This window comes from Notamacropus eugenii, chromosome 4 (genome assembly GCF_028372415.1).
Source record: "Notamacropus eugenii isolate mMacEug1 chromosome 4, mMacEug1.pri_v2, whole genome shotgun sequence".
NCBI classification, from domain to species: Eukaryota; Metazoa; Chordata; class Mammalia; order Diprotodontia; family Macropodidae; genus Notamacropus; species Notamacropus eugenii.
Window position 1 is genome coordinate 261,897,097 of NC_092875.1, and position 23,744 is coordinate 261,920,840.

At 38.2% G+C, this 23,744-nt stretch overlaps 1 pseudogene; it reads right to left on the reverse strand.

The window, feature by feature from the left end:
- LOC140502486 (reticulon-3 pseudogene) overlaps positions 1–11,366 on the reverse strand; it is a 54,988-nt pseudogene extending 43,622 nt beyond the window's left edge.
- Between the last annotated feature and the right edge of the window lie 12,378 nt (positions 11,367–23,744).

Consider the following 23,744-nt stretch of genomic DNA (forward strand, 5'->3'; position numbering starts at 1 on the left):
TGAGATTTTAGTTCTATCAACCATAGGAGTAGATGTGAATTGTTCTCAGGAACAAGCTAATATTCAGTCACAGGCAACCTCCTGTTGACTCTGGGGTGGCCCAGGAACTAGCATGTTGTTGGGGAGAGCTCATCTGTCTAAGAATTCCTCACTGCTGAATCCACAATGACCCACCACTACCCCTGCCACTGCTACACCTTATGTTTCCATCCTCCATTTCCCATTCTCTCCCCCTTTTCCAACCTCTTCCTTGAGACTATGGTTCAAGTGGAAGAAGAAAATGTGTCTGATAACTTGGTTTCCTTTCAGTACTGATTCTTTCTAGCCTTCCTCATGTTCATACATTGTCTCTGCTTGGTACCTCTCAGTTTCTGATCCGGTCAGTTGGACTATGTGCCCCAAGATTTCCCTCTTCCCCTCCTTTGTGGAGAATTTATCCAGCTCTAACTAGACCAAGGAAAAATTAAACAGAAATTATTTACCCTATTCAGAATCCTCTAGCTACTTTGTTTTTCACGACTCACGCATAATATGTGGATTTGAGGTTCTGGTTGGAACAGACAATGAAGTCTGTTAAAGAGTCAAAAATTTAAAAAAAGAGTTAAAATTTAAGTTTTAAAAGGATATGTTTCTGGTCACTAGTCCTTGAACTTCAGAGCATAATGTGAGTCCAGAGGAACAAGGTCAATTTGGAAGAAATGTTCTTTTGAGCAAAGAAGATGAGGTTAAAAAGTTGTTCTATGTTTTAGGGGAAGAAAAGTGGTTTAATTAAAAGGATCCCTTTGCAAAGATTACATTTGCAAAGAGGGTAATTACCATCCCTCATATCTGCTCTGGCTAGAGTATGCCCTATCAGACATGCACAGAATTAAGCTTTTCTGATCACTCCTGGTGACCCATTTTAATCAATCAATAAGAATTTGTTAAGTGCTTACTATGTGCCAAACTTCCCTATGATTTTAAAGGTCATCACCATCTTCCCAGTCCTCCAGTCTTACAACCTACATGTCATCCTTTAACTCCTCACCATCTCTCACTACTCCCACATCTAATCTATTGCCTTTCACATACTACTCTCCTCCGACACTGTTACCACCCTGGTGAAAGCCCTCATCTCCTCACTCTTGAATTATTGCAATAGCCTTCTGGTGGTTCTGCCTGCCACAAGACTCTCCCCTCTCCATCCCATTTCTCCATTCAGCTACCAAAGTGCTAGTCTGACCAAGCCATGATCTACCCCTACTCAATAAACTCCAGAGTGTCTCTCTATCACCTCCAGGATTGAATACACAACTGTGTTTGGTGTTCAAAGGCTATTATAACACTCGCTACCACCACCTTTTTGGTCTTCCTACACCACTTCCCTTCCCTACTACATTCTCTTTAATTCAGTGACTGCCTTCCCTGCTGTTCCTTGAAGAAGACACTAATCTCCCTACTTCAGACGTTTTCCCTGACTGTCCCCAAAGTCTGGAATGTTTCCACCTCTTCATGACTACTTTGTATTTTCTCTGACTTCCTTCAAGTGCCACCTTCTACAGGAGGCCTTTCCCAATGTCTTAATTCTGGAGCCTTTTTTTCTTGTTGTTTCCCATGTCCCTTGTACATTGCTTGTGTGTACATAGTGGTTTGCATATCATCTCCCCCATTAGTCCTTGGGGGCAGGACTGTCCTTTGCCTTTCTTCGTATACCTAGCACTTTCCTCAGTGGCTGACACATAGTGGATGTTTAAAAATGCTTATTAACTGCCTGGCATCTAAGAGCTGGTATGTAAAGGCAAAGAGTTATACTTCAGGATACTATATAACATAATTCTGGCTCAGCCATCTTCTGGGTCTTAATCTGTGATCCTATATGCCTGGTGATATAAAGATAGAAATTATATAACCCTTAGCCACAAAAAGTTTATGTTTTACTGAGTACATATGATATATATATATATATATATATATATATATATATATATATATATATATATATATATATATATATATATATATATATATATATATATATATATATATATATGATAAAAGTTATGGGATGGCAATAATGGGAGCGCAACAGGATCCAGACTAATTGTTCTAGGAAAATCAAAGGAAGGGGGTAATACTTTCAGCTGAGAGAATCAGGAAAAGTTTTATGAAGGAAGTGGTACCTAGGATGAACCCTAAAGGAAAAGAAGTATTCTAAAGGAATGTATTCCATGCATGGGGAATGGCTTGTAAAAATACATGCAGGAAGGAGGTAGATATTGAATTCAGAAAAGAGCTCTTGGTTCAGTTTTCCTGGAATGTACAGTGCATGAAAAGAAGTAATGCAAAATAAGACTGAAAATGTAGCTTGGAATCAGATTAAGACTAACCTCAGACAAAGGTCTAATGCTGCCCATCCAACCTCAGATTATTACACATTAAGCAAGAATGCCTGGTTTTACAGACAAAGGTGTATTGCTACTCTTCTGCTATTCCAACTCAATTAATAAACTGAAACATCACAAAGACCAGGGTCTCAGGTACTGGGGCTGACATACAGTTCAGTGTTTATCCTTTTGCGTGTAATATTTTGTGCATATATCTCACCCCCTAACATCTTAGGAGCAGGGTCTCAGACGCTGTGGCTGACAAACAGTTCGATGTTTATCGCTCTGCATGTAACATCCTAGGACATAATTAATAAATTGATACTACCACTCCGGTTTTGAGGACACAGATCTCCATCCTGAACTTCCTGGCATCATCACTTTCCTAGCTCCCTGAAGAGGGAACACTTCACCAAAAATACCTTTCATCACCCTAGGACCTTGGGAAGGTCAAATATGAAACAAAAATCCTCTTCAAAACAGAGATAGCTTCCATGAAAGGAATCCTGGATAGGAAATCTTTTGTTTCCAGGACCTTCCCTAAGAAATTCAAAGAAACTGTATGGGGCCCTAGGCATTCTGGTAAAATTTAGGTTCTGCCCAGGGGCAGCTAGGTGGTACAGTGGATAGAGCACCAGTGCAGGAGTCAGGAGGACGTGAGTTCAAATCTCACCTCAGACACTTGACACTCACTAGCTGTGTGACCCTGGGCAAGCTACTTAACCCCAGTTGTCTCATCCTGGGTCATCTCCGGTCATCCTGATGGATATCTGGTCACTGGATTCAGCTGGTTCTGGAGGAGAAGTGAGGCTGGTGACCTGCAAACCCTCCCTCACTCAAAACAAAGTCAAGTGCAAGTCATGTCACTATTTATCCAATGGCACAGTCTTCTTTGGCAGCAAAGGACGAACACACACACAGGTTCTGCACAATTCTCTCAGAGTATTTTGCCTTACTTCTTACAAAATTGTCCAATAACCAACTGATGAACCCTCCAGAATGAGCCCAAGCACAAAGTAGACAACTGGGTCTACTTAGATCCACTTCAAAGTGACTATAGAATTTAGAAGTATAGAATAAAATGTGATACAACCTAAAAAAATTGGTGCCTGGATTATTAATAGTTGTGACACATTCAGGAGATCCTAGAAGTCCCACAAAATCATATACTATGAAGACAGAAAACGTAATTTAACAAATTAGGTTTTCTGTCTTCATAGTATATGAAGTATGTCATTTTGCAGTGTGATTTTAGGTAAGTCATTTCATATTTCAAATTCTATGTTTCTCTATATGGGTAGAGTGGTTTAATGGATAGAGCTAGCCTTGGAGACAAGAAAACTTGGGTTTAGCTCCTGCCTTTGACACATTATAGCTATGTGACTTTATACGTCAGTACCCCTCTGAGAACCCTACTTAAGCGGTAGATTATTTATCTATCTGCATTGATAGAAAGGGTTTCCTCATAGCATCATAACCCCTCTTACCTCTAAAGAGAGATTTCTTATATGTGAGACATGTTAGAACTTGGAGGAAAAAGTACATGCTGTTTCCATTTTTAGATAAAGAAATCAAGGCAAAAGACATTCAATAACTTACAAAGCAAATTAGTAGTAAAACAAAAAATGAATTATTATAGGCAATCTATTATAATTGAGAACATTTATAGTAATACTCAGAGGCAAAATGTCTGCTTTCTTCTCCTTAAAGTTTTCTGATATAAATAACCAGCTTCATTTAAAAGGAGAAGCTAATTTACTGATTTCAATTTGAAATTTCTGGAAGAAGTCAGGACCCTTGTCTAATTTATACAAATTAATTGGTGTCACCCATAAAAGGTGAGATCTTTAAAGACTGTCGTGTCTTCTCTTTCTGATCTCTGGGAATGATCTGTGTAGTATTCTGCATATATAATGTTTTAAATTGGATGCCAGCTAGGGAACATTTGAGGGGGAATCTCTGTAAATAGCTAGTGTTGACATTCTGCTTGCTAAATAGCTGTTGCAGCTGTGAATGAACTAGTTAATTCATAGTTTCATTCCATTTGCTTAGTTGGATGCCCATGGGGACAGACTTAGTAAGATTTAAGGTCTCAGAAGATTATGTGTTTGGACTGAAGAAACAGCTTTTTGTGAATATTGGCACAGGATTTTTTTTTTGTCCCAGCCTGACTTGTTTCTAAGAGAAATAACATATCCCCAAACCAAGATGAGACAGATTGGTATGAGGTAGAGTAGGCAGAGGGCTGAGTTTGGAGTCAGAGAACTTGGGTTCAAATCTTAGCTCTACAGTTTGCTACCTGTGGGACTTGGACATATCCCTTTACTTCTCTTGTCCTCAGTTTCTCTCTCCTCACCTTGCAAAATGAAGAGGATGGAGTACACAACTTCTAAGGTCCCTACTGGCTTAAGGGCAATTATCCTATAAGCTTATGATTATTAAGAGAAGTAAAAGTTCAGTCTTACTCCACTATCCTCAAAGAGGAGGTTAACAGCATGTGGTAAAGGAGGAGGTAAAGTAACAAGGGGAAATGAAGAAAAACTTTTCCACCACTTTTCCTTCTGTTCCATTCCTCTCAACTGTGGTGACAGTTAAATGGATAGAATGAATGAAAGATGTTATGACCTTCAGTGAGTCAAAATTAGGCAGGAATAAGGTCACCTTCAGTGACCAAGTCAGAAATTAATGGCAGAAATGAAGGGTGTATGAAGCTGGAGAATATTGGAGGGTTTCATTTTTTTCCTTCACTCTCCAATCTGTGACCAATTTTGGTTGATTCTACCTTAAATACACTTCTAGCATCTGGCAAATCTCTCTACTCACACTGCTATCATCTTAAGTCAGGCTTTTATCTCTTGCCTAAATTATTGCAGGAGCCTTTGAAGTAATCTTCTTGCCTCCCTTCTCTTCCCTCTTCAAATCATATTTCACATAATTTTTTACTATGTCATTCCTTTCTCATAACTTTCAGGGGATCCCTATTGTCTATAGGGTATTTACTCTTTCTCCTGACACATTTCCCTCTGCAAACAATTCAACCAACACTTATTAAGTACTTATTATAAGCATGTAAGTGTGCTAAAAATTTGGGAACACAAAGACAAAATTGCAACGGTCCCTGTCCTCAAAGAGCTTATATTCTCCACGCGCGCGCACACACACACACACGCACACACGCACACACATGCACACATGCACGTATGCACGCACACACACATACCTACAATACCAGAAAAATTGAGGCAAGATTTTAGCATAAGTGGGGGGCTATTAGTGTAGAAATTGCATTTGTTGCCATGTAATTGATGTGTTGATGGATTTTGCTGAATTATTTTTTCCTACTGTTTCTTTTTTAAATATTCACAAGTGAATATTTAATTTAATATTCACAATATTCACTGGGTAGGAGATGGGGAGGCTAGATATACTTGAAAATGAAGGCAACACAAAAACAAAAGCCATCACCATGATTTAAAACATGAAAAAAATGAAGCTGGAGAGTAGTGACAACTGGGGCTGTAAGGAAGGGTTCATGGATAAAGTTGTACCTGAGTTGAGTCTTGAAGGAAGACAAGAACTCTGAGGATGGATATCTAAGTGGTGCAGCGGATAGAGTGCTGGACCTGGAGTCAGGAAGACTCATCTTTGTGAGGGCAAATCTGGCCTCCAACACTTATTAACTGTGTGACCCTGGGCAAGTCACTTAACCCTGTTAGCCTCAATTTCCTCATCTGTAAAATGAGCTGCAGAAGGAAATAGCAAACCATTCCAGTATCTTTGCCAAAAAAATCCTCACAATGGGCTCAGAAACAGTCAGGCATGACTGAAACAACTGAACAAGAGATAAGGAGAGAGTATTTTCTGGGTATGAAGAATGACTTATCCAAATACCCAGGGTGGAAGCATGAGTATGAGTTGGGTACAGGCTAGTTCTCCAGTTTGATTGGAATTTAGAATTCATGAGGGGGGACAGTGTGAAATAAGACTGAAAAAAAATAAATGGGCAGAGACTTTAGAGAGTCTTAAGTGCCAGGCTAAGGAATTTATATTTTGTCCCATAAGCAACTGAGAATCACTGAAGTTTGAGCTGGGAAACGACCTATACCTTAGTCAAGTTCTTTTGAAGTGAAGGACTCGGGAGTGTAATTTGGAGGATTTTTTGATTCTTTGCATCATATCCCTCATACAGAAATCTGAAGAAATCAGTACCTGATACTACGCTGACACCAATTCCCCTTGGAAGTACATCATTTGGAATATTTTATTTTTTCATTCAAATTGTAATCATATTTCATAGCACCTTTATTTTTCAACATTGCTTCCTTGTTTCCTCTCCCAGAAAGCTATCTTTCCCAACAAACAACAAAAAGATAAAACATTTCTGAAAAACTTAACATACAGAGCAATTCTAACATTGCATGCTGTGTTCCACAGCCATAGGCTCCCACCTTTGCAACGAAGGGAAGTACAGTCACATATCTTTCTTAAGATTAGTTTTAGCCTCACAATGTTCAGTTCATGTAGTTTTGTTTATTTACATTTTTTCATTTGTTTATTTACTTACAGTTTATTTATAGTTCTATTTATACCATGGCAGTCCTTGTGTAAACTGTCTTACTGGTCCTCTCTTCAATTTGTATCGGTCTACATAAGTCTTCTCATACTTTACCACCTTCATCACTTCTTATAGTTTATCATTCAAGTACCAAAATCTGTTTAGTTCTCCAATACATGGACATCTATTTTGTTCCCAGTTCCTGTCTACTACAAAAAGTGCTGCTATAAACAGATGCAAATGTTTTGGGATACATAGCAGTTTTCTTTTAATCATTGATCTCCTTTGGGTAAATGCCTATCAGAAGGATCTCACAATCCAAGAGTATAGACATTTTAATCCCATTCTTTCATAACCCACCCAGATGCTTAGAGTTAACATTGTTCCAAATTGCTTTCCAGAATGGAGAGACAGACCTAGTAACGGAGCATTAGTGTAGCTATCTTTCTACATTGCCTACAACACTGACTATTCCTATCTTTGCCAATTTGCTTAGTGTTGGTACTAAACACCAGAACTGTTCTGATTGGTGTTTACCTTATAATTATAATGTGGAACAGTCTTTCCTGTTCTTTTTAACCATTTGCAACTCTTAATTTAAAAAGTGTTCTTTTGTATTCTTTCACTACTTATCCACTGGGGAATTTTTAGATGTTTTATATTTATGATAGTTCCTCATATATTCTTGGACATAAGACTATTCTCAGAGATATTTGGTGCAAATATTTTCCCCCATATTGATGATTTCCCTTCTTATATTAATTAATTCATAAGTAATTTTTATTTCATGTAATCAAAAGTAATTATTTTATCTTTTGGGATCACCTGTGTTCTATTTGATTAGAAACTCTCCCCCAGCCATGGCTGTGATAAACTATCTATTCTTTGTTTATTGTGTGACAATATTAAGGCTACCTATCTATGCTGAGTTTATCATGGAATATAGCCATTGGTCTGAAGCTCATTTCTACCAAACACTCTATTTTCTGAGCAATTCTTATCAAATTGAAAGTTCTCAATTAAGAAGATTTTGAAAAAAAGAATAGTAATAGGGGGATGGATTCACAGTCAGGAATATTCAGTTCCCATGTCTGATGTGTGAGTGACTGGGAAAGTCATTTAACTTTTCAGCATTCCAGTGATCTCAGTAAAACTAAGTTGAAGTTTGAATTGGTAAAAGGAGTTTCCTCATTATTCATCACCCACATCCATAGAGTCATAGCCCAGAGTTACTTCCCCACCTCTCCAAAAAAAGAAAATAAAATAGACACATGAGCAAATAGATAAATCCTCTAATAAATAATCATCTCCCAAAGATCTATGTCAATTCCCAGCCACTTATAGTCCTGAATATTAGAGTATCTCAATTTGGAACCATGCCCAAAGGGCAATTGAACTGTGCATACACTTAGATGCAGCAATACCACTAGAAGGTCTGTATCCTAAAGAGATTTAAAAAGGGGGGTGAATGGGTAAGAACCTATTTGTACACAAATATTTATAGGGGCTCTTTTTGTGGTGGCAAAGAATTAGAAATTGTGGCTAAACAAGTTGTAGTATTTGATTGCAACGGAAGACCATTGTGCTATAAAAAATGATAGACTGATTTCAGAAAAACCTGGAAAGACTTATATGAACTGATGCAAAGTGAAGTGAGCAGAACCAGGAGAACACTGTGCACAATAATAGCAATATTGTATACGAAACAACATTTAATGACTTAGCTATTGATCCTCTTCAAGAACAAAGGATCATCATCATCCACGACAATACTCAGCAATTCAATACAATCCAACACAATTCCAAAAGACTCGTGATGAAAAATATCTGCCTCCTATGAAAGAACTGATGGCGTCTGAATGCAAAAGCATACTTATTTTTTGCTTTAGGTTTCTCATGTTTCTTTTTTCCTTTTGGTGTGTTTCTTCTTTCACAACTGTAGAAATAAAAATTATACATATATATGCATATGTAATATACATATGTGTGCATGCATAGTGCCTCTTTTGATTTAGGTCCCTGCATATGGTATTCAGCGGAACTTGCAACTGTTTTTTGCTGTCTATTTGTACAACTGCTGTAGTGTACTTATCTCTGCAGTTTCCTGAGGTACCCAATGAATGTTGGTAGGCATTGCATGGTTTCTTCTACAGCTCATAGCAAGAAGACTGAGGTGTGGCTTTCTCACAGTCATTCCACTTTGTGGAGTTCCTTCTCTGCCAAATCAAAACTTTCTCTGTCATTAGGTGCCTTTTTTGTTAGAAAAAGGAAAAATCTTCAAGCTTTTTCCTATTCTGGCAGAAGATTCAGTTCTCTCTACAAATACATCATAACTATATAATGAGGAATTCCTTTCATTCAGGCATTGCCTTTAACCAAAGTCACTATTACCAGCCTTTCTCAGGGACAAGACCTCCTGGTCTTTTCTATCTTTAATAGTCTCTGTCACAAATTCCTGGATCACCTATGATAATGACAAATGTCAATAGCCTCCTCCACATGCACATCTGGGGGTGGGGTATAGGTGTCTCCCACTCACTAGGACACTTTTCATTTATTCAAAAGTTCTACAAACTGCCCTCTGCAGTACCTAGCTTGCCCAAAGTTCACTTGATCTGGTCACATGTCAATTAGCAACACCCTATCTCCATACATATACTCAAAACTCATCCTCACTAATATTGTTGCAAAAATATCTTCCCAGACAAATTCTTCCAGTGATTCTCTTTCCATACCATATCTCTCAAAACAAACCAATCACATACCTACAAAACCCTAATGCTACTTTTCTTCTTGATGCATTCTGGTAGCAGTCAGGTAACATTACTGACATCTTATTTTCCCAACAAGTCTCTCAGTGGCAGAAGAAAGAAGGGAAATCTTCTACAATGGCCATCTGTGTCTCCTTCCCCACCTTTTTTCCCCTCAACTCCACACCATTCCAAGATCCTAACAGTATCTCTTTTACAAATCAGTCCTGCCCCCTTCTCTTTGGACTGATTGTGCCTTAAACATCCCAGGGAAAAGCCAACGTAACACTTGATGTACTGATGGAGCTACATGCAAATATTTATTTTACCAAAATTTTCCAAATTTCTTCTTTGGGTCCTCTCCTCTAACCTTCTCTCAAAGAACTGGGTAGCACATATGGTTGGCCAGGCCCTTTCCTTGGTCTTTCCTTCTTGCCAGAGTCTTTGTCCTAAAAGTTTAGAAATACTTCAGAGGCAACATGAGATGATGGAAGGAACCCTGGATTGTAGGTCAGAAGGCCTGGGCTCAAAATCTGCCTTTGTCACTTACTACTTTATGACTTCAGGCAAGTTGCTTAGACTTACTTTTCTTGGCTTAGTAAATGGCCTCCAACATCCCTTCCAAGCCTAAATCTACAATACTATAAGCCAACGAATTTAAATATTCCAACTACTAGTATCTCTTCCTACCCTTTACATTATAAAGTTTCTCTAAGTTTTTTCTCCCTCCCTTCCACAAGATATGAATTAGTTTGTATCCTTACCTGGATTGCTATTGTTCAGTCCTGTCTGACTCTTCATGATCTCATGGACTGTTGGTAGGGTTTTCTTGGGAAAGATACTGGAGTGATTTACCAGTTCCTTCTCTGGTGGATTAAGGCAAACAGAGATTAAGTGACTTGCCCAGGATCTCACAGCTAGTAAGTGTCTGAGGCTAGATTTTAAACTCAGAACTTCCTGACTCCAGGCCTAGTGCTCTATCCACTGAGCCATCTAGCTGCCCTGGATAAGAGGAGGGTAATTGGACTAAAGATCCTGTCATTTTGATGGAATCGTGGGAGAGGTCTCGGTTCTTCCCTTCAAAATCTGGTGTGAAAGAACTGCATTGCACAGATCGATGGGAGGAAGGGTCATTACTGTTCCAGAGCTTATTTAGAACAGTACCTAGTGAATAGTAAGTCCCCAATAAAAGCTTGTTGATTGCCCAAGCAGATTATCTGGTAGCTTCCTACTTTAATTACTTTTGCCAAGTGATTGCTAACCTCAGTTATTTCTGCTTACTGAAAGAATAAGTGCTCTCAGCACCTTCTCAGTTGCTGCTGTGTGTCATGACATCAGAGAGGTGATGAAGCCATGACATGAAAGTGAACTGGATTTAAGTGCAGGAGGGCATGCAAAGTCACCAGCCTTACTTTCTCCTCTGCAGCCATCTGGATCCAGCAGCCAGATATGGATCAGGACAACTGGAGATGGCCCAGGATGCAGTGAAGGACTTTGACCTTTTCAAGCTAAGGTCTTTAACAGGTCTCAGTTTGACTGAGGCAGTGCCCACTTAGTGAACAAGGCTTAATAAAAATAGGGCAAAGATTCACCTGGGACAAAGCTCTGGTCATCCAACTCTAGTTTATAGCCTTGCTTAAACTCAAGCCTCTCCTTTCTAACCATGAAGGCTAACGGAGGCTGCTCTTTTGCCAGCATACTGAGGTATGTGCTGAATACCAAATAGTATTAGCCAAAAAGAACTTGTTTCCCTTGAAAAATAGGCTACCTGTGAAGTAGTAGTTAGTGGCAGCTGGTACCAGGGCAGTGGGCAGGGTTACCTAACTGAAGTGGTTTTGCTGTTGAAAGGTTGGCCTTGAGTTTCTGGAGTTGCTTCCCTCTGCTCTGCCTCATCTCTCCCAAATGAACAGGAGTAGAAGGTTGAGACACTTGCATGAAATCACTGCTAAAATTCCCCACACAATCATAAGTCACTGCCTCTGCTCTTATCTCTAATCTCAAATATACTGCCAAGGCTCCAAAACTCTATCCTTCCTCCACATTTCTTTCTGGTCTTCTTCATGCCATATTCTAAGTACACTTTGACCTCTTCCTACTCCTCTTCTTCCTCCTCCCACTAGAACCCTGACTGTAGTCACTTGGATCAGAATCCCTGATTGGTGAGTTTTCATGAATTATTTTGCCCACTAGGGTGCCTTATAACCATCTCTAAACCAAGTCTCACAGTGCTATTATCTTCTTCCCATTAGGATGTAAGCACCTTAAGGGCAACTGCTATCTTGATCATGTATATGGTATCCCCAGAACTTGGCATAGTGCAGGGCACATACCAAGTGCTCGATAAATGCTCATTTATTTATTCATTCATATGTGCTCAATGCAACCACAGATTTGTGGATCCATGCTATCACTTTTCCATCTACTGGAAATGTCAATAGACTGACTTGAAGTTTAAAAGTACTATCCCAGCTCCTAAATCTACTTTGGGCTTTTGCTTCCCTGAAAGGACCAGGGTCTTACATTGCATCCTGGGTCACCTCCAATCATCCTGATGAATATCAGGCCACTGGTTCCAGATGACTCAGGAGAAGAAAGTGAGGTTGGTGACCTTGCACAGCCCTCCCTCACTCAAACCAAAGTCAATTGCAAGTCATGTCATCCTCTTGATGTAAGGGTCCTCTTTGAGAATGAAGGACAAACACAACAACCATTTTCAGTTGCCCCACCACAATCAGAGACAGAAAATCTTCCACAAGGGGGCACACCTGTGTCTTTCTTTTCCTCATGCAGATCTATAGTTTCCCAATCTCTTCAACAGCTGGGTGAAGTTAGTCGCTTCAAGAATGCTAATAATCTTGGTAGTGACAGGCCTCTTAAAGTAGGGCGTCCTTCTCCATTCAATACTAGAGAGGTAAGGGAGAAACTCAACAAAATCAATTTCACAAACATTTATTAAACACCTACTATATTTCATCTCATGCCTAGCAAACTGGCAAAGATGACAAAAAAAATGAAACAGTCCATGTTCATTGGTTTATAGAACGATTGACACACTAACACCCTGTTGAATAAACAGTGAATTGATTCAACCAATATGGAAAGCAATATGGAGTTATGTTAGGGAAGTGGCTAAATTGCCCAGAGATCCCCCTGATGGGCCATATACCCAAGAAAGTCAAAGACAGAAAGAAAGCTCCCATATACACCAAAATATATATCAGAGCATTTTGAAGTAGCAAAGAACTAGAAATCAAGTAGATGTCTATCCAATTGAGGAATATCTACATTTTCTAATGTAATGGAAAATTACTATGCATATGGTATCAGTCAGTTGATGTGTCAGTCTATTGAACATTTTCTCTTTTTCTTTTTTAAATATTTTACAAGGAATGACTTTTTATGTAGGAGGTGAAGGATGGATACATTTGAAAATAAAGATAATGTTTAAAAAAAGATATTTTTAAAATAATCGTTCAGTCATGTGACTCTGTGACCCCATTTGGGGTTCTCTTGGCAAAAATACTGGGTTTGCCATTTCCTTCCCCAGCCCATTTTGCAGATGAGGAAACTAAGGCAAGCACAATTAAGTGACTTGCTCAGTGTCACACAGAAAGTAAGTATCTCAGGCTAGATTTGAACTCAGGAAGGTGAACATTCCTGATTCTAAATCTAGAACTCTACTATACCACCTAGCTGTCCCTTTAAAATAATGGTATACATTAAAATGTACCACCAACAGAGTAAAAAGCTATTGCATGAAATAAGCAATGATAATAAAAATTAAATAGCCATGTATTCTGTGGGGGACTCATATTGGATAGAGGCCAGGATAATGAAAGTGGGCAGATCCATATTTTCTTTTTACTGGCAGCAAATCCAGTTAGGCTAACAGAGCTGATTTCTATTTTTCTTTGGTTTCCATGTATTTATTAGTGTGATGGTTCCAGTTTATGATCTGGATGAAATAAACATGAATCTTGTAAGTCACTAAAAGAAAACACCTACTATGTGCCAGATGTAGTGCCAAATACTGGGAAACATGGGCATATTGTATGTGCTGATGAATGAAAAAGTAAAACAGAACCACGAGAATAATACATTAAGTAACTACATCTTCAGTCCTGTGCTTTGGGAATATTTTTTTGGCAATTATATGGAGAATGAAATGAAGAAAACACACAATGAAAGCAGAGGGACCAAATAGAAGTGTATTGCAAGAGTCTAGGAAAGAGATGATAAGGACTTAAACTAAGGTTGTGGCTGTGTGAGTGGAGAGGAGACAGATGTGAGAGATATTTGGCATAGAAAGTCAACAAAATACATTCTTCACACTGCTTTCAAAATAATCTTCTTGATTCATAAATTCAGTCATGAGTTTATGTCTGAAGTCATGTAGACAAGAGGTATGACAGTCATAATCTGTTGTGCATCATGAACTTTGGAGGAGCTGATTTCACAGGGTTCAGAAGGCTAGATAGGATTCCACAGGCTAAATTTCTACTTGGGAAATTGACCCAGGAGATGGGAAACTCAGAAAAATAAAATTCTGAAGATACCATGGAAAACATTTATGTTGAGGAGAAAAAAATAGAAGGTGTCTGAAGACACTGCTGTGGATACATAGGGAAATAACCAAACAAATTTTATTTTTAAAAGATGTGAAAAGAAGATGGAAGCAAGGGCAGGCTACAGATAAAGAAAACAAGAATGTTCTATAGTCCTGTAAAAAAAGTTCCAAGACTGATTCAACTCAGAAGGCTGCCAGGGAAAGTCAAAGACAATCAAAATGGTTTTTGTTTGTTTTATTTTTAATTATAATGATAGAAAGAGGAAATACTAATGATAATGGCATGGCTGGATAGAAAGATAGATATAGTATTTAAATGCTTACTATGTGCAATGCACTACAGACCCCAAAGCAAACAGGATGTTCTTGCCTTCAAGAAGCTTATATTTTAAGGATAATACATAAAAATGTATTGGAGTGGAGGAACATGGTGAAGAGATTACAGGAAGCAACAGTGACCCAGAGACCTGGTTTCACCAAAATGAAGCAAAAATTTCACCCATAAGCAAAGGGCTTCTTTTGCACAGACTCCTCTACACACTCTTCAGTACTACACCAATATTGTCTGGACCTCTGCCAAGAGATCTTCACCCTCTGTCCCCTGCCCCAACCATGGTGAAAATCAGGAAGGCTGCTAAAAATCAAGGTGGGATGAAGAAAATGAGTCCTCTCCCAAAGTGGATAAAAGAGTGAGGATGAAAACATGTCAGAAGATGAAGAAAACAGAGTTCCCTCAGAAGAAGGACAAGAAGGCTATGGCTACACCAGCAAAGAAGGTACCACCAGCTCTTCCAAAAATCATTTTTGCCACTACATTTGCCAAGAAGGCAGTCATGATTTCTGGTGAGAAGGTAGCCATGGCCCTTGCCAGGAAAGTGGTTACCCCAGTCAAAGCTGTCATCACAATAGGCAAAAAGGGAAGCAGTCTAGCTAAAGCTACAGTGCATCCTGCCCCCCAGCCAAATGGCTCTCTTGGTTCCAGGATAGTAACAGACAGGGAGAAAGGGTCGTCTAAAGTATTTGGTTTTGTGAACTTCAACTCAGAAGTTGCTAAAGCTGCAAAAGAGGTCATGGAAGACAGCAAGATTGATGGAAATAAAGTAACTTTGGACTGCACCATGCCCAGTGTCTTTGGAGGCTGCAATGGCAGTCATGGCATGGTCACAGATGCTTCAGTGGTCAAGAGGCAGCAAAGGATGGAAGAAGAGGTTTTGGTGGTAAAGGCTGAAGAAACTTTGAAGGTCAGAGTGGTTTCCAAAGCTGAGGAGGAGAAGGAAAGAACAAGCCACAAGAAAAGAAAATGAAGTTTGAATAGCTTCTCTTCATACTCTTTTCCCCACTTAATAGACTCCAGTGGCTCTCTATCACCTCCAGAATCAAATACAACATCTTTGATTGATGTACAAAGCCCTTCATAACCCGCCTCCCCCCCTCATCTTTCCAGTCTTCTTAAGTCTTGTACCCCTCAAGTGCTCTGCAATCCAGTGACACTGGCCTCCTTACTGTTCCTCACATATCTTCTGAAGCTAGGAATTTTCACTGACTGTCCCCCATGCCTAGAATACCCTTCCTCCTCATCTCTGCCTCCTGGTTTCCCTGGCTAACTTTAAATCTCAGCTTAAATCCCACCTTCTAGAAGATAACATTTCCAATCCTCTTTAATTCTAGTGCCTTCCCTGTTGACTATTTCCAATTTATCCTTTTTATTAAATTTATCCTATTTATGGGGCAGTTGGATGACAATGGCTAGCGTTCTGGACCTGGAGTCAGAAAGATTCATCTTTCTGAGTTCAAATCTTGTCTCAGACACTTACTAGCTGTGTGACCCTTGGCAAATCACTTACCCTGTTTGCCTCAGTTTCCTCATCTATAAAAATGAACTAAAGAAGGAAATAGGCAATCACTCCAGTATCTTTGCCAAAACCCCAAATGAGGTCATGAAGACTCACGTACAACAAAATAACCACACAACATCCTATTTATCCAATTTATCCTATTCCAACATATCCAATGTATCTTTTTTTACATAATTGTTTGTATGTTGTCTCTCCTGTTAGACTGTGAGCTCCTAAAGAGCAGGGGTTGTATTTTTTCTTTTTTTTTTTTTTTTTGGTATTCCTAGCACTTAGCACAGTACCTAGCACATAGTAAGCATACAATAAATGTTTATTTATTGACTGACGTGAAAATTGGTTAAAAGATCTGGGTATGCCTACAGAAAAGAAGACTTGTAGCATATAATGACTGTGTTTAAGTATCTGCATGGATGTCAGGTGAAGTAGAGATTAGGCATATTCTCTTTGGTTCTAGAAAGAAAAAACCAGAAGTGATCAAAAGAAGACAAAAACCAGCAAGTTTAGACTTGATGTCCGGAAAAAATTGCTAACAATTAGAGATATTCATGAGCGGAATATGTTCATCTTTCATTAGACATCTTCAAGCTTAGATTGGATGACCACCTGTCAGGCATATTATACTAGGAATTCCTTTGGGGTTATTTATTGAACTAGAGGACCCCAACGCCTCTTTCAAGTCTAAAATTCTATGATTCTATGACTTCCACCCAGGAAGCAATTTAACTGAGGTTGAAAGAGGTTAAAGGCCTTTCCTGGGGTTAGATAGCTAGTGAGTCATTAAAGCAGGACTTAAGTCTTTCTGACTCCAAGTCCAATGTGATCCAAGTCTACTAGAGCACTAGTTAGTTCTTTCAGTTAAATGAGGAAGGAATTTAACTATCTTTTAAAAAAATTGAACATAGGCAGGCTGATTAATTTCCTGCAATTTCTGACTTGTCTCCATAGTGTGTGGGTCAGAGGCCACTGACTCAAATGAAAATCACAAACTTTTCAAGGTAGAAGCAAAGCAGCAAGATTTTATTACGATCTTGCGAGAAAGGGCATCTCCTCTCTGATAAGTAATCAAGTAGTGAAACAACCAATGTAAAGCTAACACAATGCTCATAACCTTATTTGGCATGTAGTATGCAGAGGTGGCACTGCAAGGGTGAGGGGGTTAAGTGTCAAGTTTCTTCAAGGTCACATAATTCCTGGGAGATAGAAATTTAGGCCTAACTGCCTACTAGAAGCCTATTGTTAAGTACTGAGAAGTCTTCACTAACTCTTTTTCATTCAATAGCACCTGGGTATGTGTGTGTGCTCATCCTTCATTGCTGAAGAAGACCATGCCATCAGAGAAATAATGACATGACTTGCACTTGACTTTGTTTTGAGTGAGGGAGGGCTAGTCTGTGGTCATCCTTAGGTCACTCATTCGATTCTGGCTCAAAACACCTGGGAGAGACATCTAGTAATGATAATTCAAATGGGAAGATCTTTCCCATTCATTAATAGGCCCATGTGACTTGTTTAAATTACATGGAAGTTTAAGTCACATGTGGTGGGAAGAGCTTGCTGGACAGGTGAAACAGGAAGGATGGAACAAGAAGAGGCAGAGCTAGAGAAGAGTTGAGAAGAAGTTGGTCATACTAGTCAGAGTTGGAAAGGACAGAGAAGGCAGGCAACTAGCATAAGTGGGAGGGCTTGCTTGTGATTTTGCTTAGGGGAGCTTATTTGTGGGAAGGTGTGATAATGTGTATAGATTTCTTGGTTACTATATAAATTTCTTTGTTGCTATGATGGATATGGTTTTCTGGTGTTAGGAATCAGCTTTATGGTGTTTCAATAAATATTTTTCTTCAGCCTTCTATGTGGAGAGTCTATTATACTTTGAGATTCAGAACTAAACCAGGATATTCATAGTCACCATAGGTGCTGTGAATATTGCCTTGGCAATACACATCAGCATCCTTACAGTGCATTTTAGTCTCATGTGTGTATATGTGTTTGTGTGTGTGTGCACACTACATATATATATATCTGCATGTATATGCAAAGATATATAATACACTTTATGTATGTGCATATAAAGTATATTATAAATACGCTTTATATATACTTGTACATATAACAAGGATATATATGCTTGATATATACATATGCGTACACAAATATACATGTATCACACACGTGTATACACACAAATGCATGTCCTTTTCAGGGCACCTTGTTATAGCAAAAAGAACATTGGATTTAGAGGATCTGAGTTCAAATCTTAACCCTGCTATTTATTTCTTGTGTGATTGTAAGAAGGTCACTTTTAGCTTTCCGGACTTTAATCTCCTCACTTATAAAATAAAGGAATCAAACTCCAAAGTACTTTTTAGCTCTAACCCTGCCATGAAAATGGAGAATGCCTTTTATGTAATAGGGTACAGTTTGTCAAGAGGTGCACTTGTTACCAATTGTCAAAAGATTTTCAAGTCTGTTACTGCCAGAGCATTTGAGGGGGCAGACCTGTTGACAGTTCTGGTGGAAAAGGGGGGACATTCTCTGCAGAACATGAAGTGTCTTAATAAAATTACTGGGGATATTCCTGAGGCAGAGGATAATAGTTCACCTGTACCAAACCATTCAATTTTCAGTTCGTTAAATGTAATTACTATTATACGCAAAGCATTGTGTTAGATACTGGAGGAGATACACAATTTAAGTATAAATAATGTAAGAAATGATCATTTCTGTACCTTAATGGCCTTAATATAGAAAGTTTTTTCTTTTGTTGTAGAAATGGTGGAATCTTAGGATTGTGTCCATGTGGCTACATGGATCCAATGCCTGCACACTAGTTATGAGGCAATTAAACAGTTCACCTCATGGTCAATTCAATTTGCTCATTAAAACATCTGAAATAAGTAAACTGAGCATCTAATACTCCCTCCTGGTTTTGAAATTATTTTGATGACCACATTTTCAGCTATGATTAAAGCTATTATGATGGGAGAAGTAACATAGGAATTAATTCCAGTTACAGTGCTGCAAAGTGCCCATAATTTATGATTTCAGAGATTGGCCTAAGGCTCAGAGACATTAACTGTCTGACCATAAGACCATAAATCTAAAGTGAGAAGGGATGTCAGAGGCCGTATGGATGGCCTTACGGATGAAGAAACTGAGGCCCAAATAGATTAAATGTCTTGCCCACAGTCATTCAGGTAATGATTTGCAAAGGCAGGTTTTGAATCCAGGTCTTTATAAATAAATGTACAGTATGTCAATGACAAGAATAATTAAATGCCATATTTTGGTCATTTGAGTAACACTCTGTAAAGCAGTGTACTCTTCAGAAGTAACCAAGTTTGTTTTGGGCAATCATCAGCTTTCCCATTTCTCCCAAGAAAGAGGGTTCAAGACTTCTTGTTAAAATTTCCTGTGGAGCAATTTTGTTAGCTATGGTAATTTATGTTTTTAATCTTGTTTGCTAATATGCCCCGAGGCAAGGCAAATGAGTGCAGAGCTACAAAAGCAAGAATAAATACCAAGTGAACAAATCCAAATGTTTTAGGCCACTGCATTCTAGGCTTTTCTAAACTAAGTACGTCAAAGTATTTCATTGAAATAACAAAATCTTTGTCTCTTTGTGATCTCACCTCAGTTTAATGGTTACCTATATTTTTTAAAGTATAACAACTCTCAACAGGGAAAAGGTTAGATCTTACAAATAAAGAGAGATTTTGTATTTTCACACTGACCATTTTCTGTTGAGTACTCCTGAATCTAACTCCTGAATCTATAGTCTTTAAAGACTATAAATCTAAAATCTATAATTTTTAAAAATTTTCCTAAACTTAAGTAAAAATTCTTTTATTGATTAAGATGTCCCTCACATATGTTAGTGCTTAGAACTTAGAGGGTTACTTTAATTTCTCAATAGCATATTAATTCAATAATTAATATTCTTCATAGCTTTTACCTTTCCCTGGGCTATAATAAGGAAGAGTTTTGATCTAACTCCTTTAATTGCAGATTGGCCCTGGACACCAATTGTCACATTAGAATGATGTCTCCGGGAATTCTGCACTTTAGGCCTTCCAAATTCTGATATCCAGGCCCAGCATGACAGCTCTTTGAAGCTTTCAATTCATATGAAATTGTTTGAGTCACTCTTTGTAATATCCTGTAATGGATGATCATTTTAAGAATTTTGCATATACAGAAAAATAGTATTCTCTAAATGGTACTTAGTATCATTATACATCAAAGCTTTAAAATTTTAAACTATTCTGAACCAAAAGTTCAATTCAACAAGCATTTATTAAACACTTTATATGTGTTAGACTAAGTGGGTACAAAGTACCTATCAATTAATAATCAATCAATAAACATTTATTTAGCATCTACTAGGTATTAGGCACTGTGCTATATGCCAGGGATACCAAAAAATCAAGAGAAAGTCCCTGCCATCAAGGAGCTTCTATTCCAATTAAGAACTTGGAGAAACCCAGAGGTTTGGTTCAATAGTTTTAATAATGAATGAATGTTTTAATTATATCTTAATTTCTAACAAAGCCTGGGATGATATTTAGCATTCTAAAGTATTTCACTATGAAATGCATTTCTTTAAGCTGGGTAGCTCAACCATGGCTTCCAATCACACCTATTGGGTAAAACCAGTTAGTGAGAATTTCCTCCATTTATCATATCAGAACCAGTTCCATATTTTTCCCTCTTGTCATCAAATCATAAATAAAGTAGGCCTAGAACATGGAAGACTCCCCATTTTTGTTAGTTTATTTGATGGTTATTTCTTTTAACAGGCTGCCAAGAACTAGGAACATATATTACTATATCCTTCATGAGGTGGCTGGTTAGATTCAGGGATGGGGAACCTGCAGCCTTGAGGACACATGTGGCCTTCTAGGTCCTTGGGCATGGCTTTTTGACTGAGTCCAAGTTTTACAGAACAAATCCTTTTATTAAGGCGATTTGTCCTCTGAAGTTTGGATTCAGTCAAAGGGTCACACTTGAGGACCTAAAGGCCACATGAGGCCTTGAGGTCACAGGTTCCCCACCCCTGTAATAAGTTCATTGGAACAAATAGGACAAATTATTATTTTTGGAATCAGAGGTTCTGACTTCAAGTTCTGACCTTACAACTTACTTCCTGTGTGACCCAGACAAATGACTTAACCTCTCTGTGTTTCAGTTTCTTTGTCTGTTAAAATGAGGGAGTTGGACTAGCATTGTGTAATGGGAAGATTTATAGCTACAAAGTCAGAGGTTGTACTTCACTCATGTCCAACATGATGAGTCGCCATAGCACACAAGGCCTTTCTATCCTCCACTATCTCTTGAAGTCTGTCCAGTTTCATGTTCATTGTTTCCATGATACTATCCATCTCATCCTCTGCCATACCCTTTTCTTTTGCTTTCAAACTTTCCCGACATCAGGGTCTTTTCCAATGAGTCCTGTCTTCTCATTGTGTAGCCAATATATGTAAGCTTCAGATGGAGTCAGAGAACCAAATGCTTTAGGCCATTCTATCCAATTCTTTCTTTCTTTCTTTCTCTTTCTTTCTTTCCTTCTTTCTTTCTTTCTTTCGTTCGTTCTTTTGTTCTTTCGTTCTTTCATTCTTTCTTTCGTTCTTTCTATCATTCTATCTAATCCAAGCTTTGTTATTTACTGCCTGTTGGATGCTGGATGAGTTGCTTAATCTCTCTGTGGCCCCTGTTCCTTGTCTCTAAATTGAGGGGTTGCACTTGGCTTCTAAGATCCCTTCTAGTTTTAAGACTATGATCTTAATTACAACTTAATTGTAACTATTACAACTATATTACAACTATAACAACTTAATTACAACTATTAATTCAAAATACCCTCAGATTTAGGAATTGAGGTTGTAGGCTTAATCTTGTATATTCCAATTAATTTTAGTATATTGCAGATGCATGAACTATACCCCTAACTACAGTCACCTTTGTTTCAAGGACACTGTTACTCATAATAGGAAGTGGGCAATACATTACAAATTTATAGCACATGTTAGGAAAATAAAGTTAAAAAGTTCATGACACACAGATGGAGATACTGTATTGGAAACATTTGATTAATTGACTTTCTTTGTCAAAAAGAAGGTTCATTCCATAGGAAAGAGAGGTTGATGTGATTGTGATTATAAAGATAAAAGGCATCAATAAAAATTTTAAAATACAAGTAAGAAACAGGCATGCTGACATGCTGATGATACACCAAGAATAATATCTTGGGCAAGGAGTACGAAGGAAAAAAATCCATTTTCTCTTATCAAAACTGAACTGCATATGTAAAAAATATTATCACGTTTCTATTTTGGTTCTCTAAATACTTGGAGAATGATATAATCCAGAAGTTCTTAACCTTTTTGGGTCATGGAATACCTTGACAGTCTGATGAAGCTTTTAGACCCCTTTCCCAGAACAATGTCCCTAAATGAATAAAATAAAATATATAGGATTACAACAAAAAACAACTTTATTTGAATTCAGTTAGAAAAATATTAAAAAATAACAAGTTCACAGACCCTGGACAAAGAAATCCTATTACAACAGACTTAGATCAAGACTCTAAATAGTACTAAAACTTGTTCTCTGATTCATGGACTGAAGAATAATCTTGCACAATTGTATGAGCATAAACACATAGGTTTATAAACACATAAAGGTTGACCTTCTAGTTGGTCATTCATTGGTTGACCATGGGAGGGATCCATGGAGCTTGTACTCCAGGATGCTGCTCAGAACGTCACAAAATGTATTTTATTTTCCTTTTTTTTTCCCAAGCAGAGGATATAGGGGATAATTTATATGAGAAAGCTTCCTATAATGTGTATATTAGAAAGTATTTTGATGTGAACACAATCAGAAGGGGAAAAACAGAGAAGACCTAAATATGAAAAAGGGGGCAGCAGAAAATCTAATACAAAGGGAGAAATCAAATCAGTGAGAATAGAAGTAGCAAATGGGTGATTTCTTGAATAAGAGAGTCTTATCTGGGAATTCTATTAGAAGTGATTGTGCTATGGAGATAGAACTTTAACATTTAGTCTAATACCTAGGTTACATTTCATAGCAGCTTTACCTACTCAGTTAGTACAAATGGGATGATTTTAATTTCAGGGTGTGTCTGTAGGCACTCACTTCTGAGAAACACTTGTTTTCAAACCTAGTCTATCCTTGTTTCTTATACTTCTAGCAACTGACTGTTGGCCCAACTCATAGATGAAAAACAAGCCTATTCATACTGAACAACCATTCAAACTCTGCTTCAGAGAATGCAATTCTGATGGACCAGCCAAGTTATCTGAATGCAAAATGTCCACTTGCCAAAAAGACTATTTTATGGAGAACTCACTCAGGGCAAGAGCTCACATGAAGGTCAGAAGAAATGATACAAGGACACTCTCAACGTCCCTCTTAAAAACTTTGGAATTCATTGTATGATGTGGGAGACATTGGCCCAGGACCACTCAGCATGGTATGCCCACATCAGATGGGATACTGTGCTCTATGAGCAAAGCAGAATTGAAACAGCTTAAAGGAAATATGGGGTGTGTGAATTTAGAGAATCCACCTCACATGTTCACAGGGACTATTTGTGCCTGACCTATGATAGGGCATTCTGCGCTCTTGTTGGTC